The following is a 2,849-nucleotide window of genomic DNA, read 5'->3' on the forward strand; positions in this document are numbered from 1 at the left end:
TATTAATTCCAAATTCCTCTATGCAAATGCATGAAGCCCCTGTGATCACTTCTGTAGTTCCACTTCCTACTCCAAAGAAACCCAAAGTGTTAGAGCTAATTAGATCTAAGAATGCTCTGTACTCAGTAGTTTAACTGTAGCTCATTTCAGGTTCTCCCTGGCCTCTCAGTCAAACTGAAATTCCTAGGATAACATTTAGTGGGGCCTGGTTGTAATTAAGTAATTCAGACACTGTGCAGATCCTGAGTAGTGGGCATAGGAGACAAGGTCTCTAGAGTGTGAGCAAGTGATTTTCCTGTGAATGTCGAGACCCACACCATTATGAGTTCAGATCAATAATAGGAAATGTGTACATGGTTTTCATATGTTAAAATAAAAACCATTTGTGCAATGATATCTATATTCTTAGTCATATGTCTTGAATGTCTCTCTCTCTTAATTCTCAACTAATACTGCTAGAATATTTATCATTTGGGTCTATATCATTCAAATGAGGAAACAGATGCATGGATATCTGATAACTTGACAAGAGTTATAGAGCTAGCGTGTTTGAACCAGATTGCCATGTAGTCTGATTCCAAACCTATGACAGAGAGCATGATACAGTAATTTTTTCTGAAAGTATTATGGAAGGATTACTATAATAAGTGATACTTGAAACATAACCACCTTGTCTTGAAAGGTATTTACCAAACTAAAATTGATGATGTCTTTGCTTGCATAGAATGAGACATGTGGTGAAATGATGAAGAGAGAACCCAGGCCCACTAGGAATGATGGGTATACAGCCACAGAGATCCAACACATGGAAGATTTGGTTTGAAAGGATAAATAACCCTGATGGAACTTCTCACTCTTATAGGCTGGGCCTGTATAGCATTTTCTGAAGTCCCTCACTGTGTTCAGTCATTTCTTATACACCTGCACTGAGGTGTGTGCTCCTTGGCTTTACCAAAGCTACCCTTCATCATTCTAGGAAACCTCGCCATGTGCAGGTCTACTAGGTGTCTTCTGGTAAGGAGCACCCCCTCCTCCCTTTCATGATGTCCCCATCAGCTCACCTCTAACACAGACCTCAGACTCACCCGAGCTGCTGAAATGACTCTTGTCCATTAGAACGCTATAGAAGCAATTGTAGTTGCTCTTCCCTCTTTTGGGGACTCCAGAGTAATTTCCTCATTCCCCTGCTACTTGCTTCTACGGTGACACTGTCATATACTTCATATACTGGAATTAACACCTCCTTTTGTTCAGGTATGTAGGAAAAACCACTTATGTTAACCCCAAGCAGGTTTTGATGATAAACAATGTCCAGTAGCACCGCCAAGCCATCAGCTACTGTTTTGTTGAAAGATGAGGAACCGAAATGCCCAAACCGCACAGAGCCCTTCCCACTGTAACGAAACTTGTTCTTGTTGCCTCTGTAAACTTTGTAACAACTACGGTTTTGGTTTCTCAGAAGCTGAAGGGCTCTTGTTAAGTAGTAATGGAAGGCCTTGTAATGAAAGTTACAGGATTTTCTTGAATTCTCTAACAGCTGTGTGAAAATTTGTGTCGCTGTGATTAGTGTAAGCCACTACAGCTGTTCCATGGTAGTCATTGAAACCTTTGGGATACTTCATTGTCTTTTTTGTCTCATTCCATTTTACCTCTGCCTCTTTCCACAAAAGTTTTAATTTCCCATTTATGTTGAAGTCTTCTTGTAACAGCTGGGGTGCTTTTCTCTCCATGTCTTCAACACAGCCCCATACTGATCATCAAATGCATTGGGAGCCATGTCCAGGTCAGAAGGCTCAATCAGGCCTGTCAACTGAAAGAGAAGTGGGTTCTATTTACTCACCAAGTTTGCTAAGTTACTAAAATACGCTGGGTGCTGTCTGGAGCCGACAGCATGAGATGTACATATTACATCCTCACACGGATTGTGCACTGCATGGACACACGATCTCATTATGTTATAGGGGTGAAGAAAGGCAAGCTGAGGTGTCTGATTCTTTTGTGTTTATGGATACTACAGTTTTCTCCTTTATTCAATCAAATTTTTAATCAGCATACAAAATAACAGGCCTATCATGACATTTTAACATTCATATACCAGTGTACATTGCTCATAATCAACACACCTTCCCCTACTGATATATATATACACTACTTCTTCAAGATTCATGCTTCTACTATACTCAACCCTGGAACTATAATATCACAAAGATGTGGGCAGGGGAAAGCAGGACTCTGTGAGAGCATGGGTTGAGAATGTTACCTGCTGGGTAACAACCAAGTCAGGAGGAACACATGAACTTTTGATGTCATCTTTCACGTTCAAACACATCTGCAAGGAAATACAAGACATGAAAGAGGGGTACACATAGTAATTGTAACAGTCTGTTGATGGATCTGCTCTGGGTCATTGACTGAATCTTTATTTCACACTGGAGTCCAGGCTCCTACTCAACAGCTCCCACAAAGGCTTACCAACACTCTGTGAACATCTTCTTAGATCCTTACCAGAGATGAGGCAACTCATATCCTCTCTCCCAGTAAGGAGCTACAATCAATCATCCTGGTAACACACAGAGGTATGTAGCATGTGGACTGCCAGGGAGAAGAGGCCATATTTTGACAGATCTGTCTTAGGCCCTGATGCTTTACTCACACACACACATGTATTCTCCATATTAGATTAACTTGTGGCCCACATCAGCTTAGTGACTTGTTTCAATGTCTTTTATTTGCTCTAGTATTTTCTATGTTCTATGATTTGAGTTTGTTTTGTCCTAAAAAATCCCACGTGTTGGCCATATTAAAGATGGGGGAAACCTTTAAGAGGTGAGGTCTACTGGAAGTGACCA

At 40.8% G+C, this 2,849-nt stretch overlaps 1 pseudogene; it reads right to left on the minus strand.

Annotated features, from left to right (window-relative positions):
- Positions 1-1,091: 1,091 nt before the first annotated feature.
- Positions 1,092-2,849, minus strand: part of LOC114689423 — a 9,791-nt pseudogene continuing 8,033 nt past the window's right edge.

Source organism: Peromyscus leucopus, chromosome 1 (assembly GCF_004664715.2).
Source record: "Peromyscus leucopus breed LL Stock chromosome 1, UCI_PerLeu_2.1, whole genome shotgun sequence".
Classification (NCBI taxonomy): Eukaryota; Metazoa; Chordata; class Mammalia; order Rodentia; family Cricetidae; genus Peromyscus; species Peromyscus leucopus.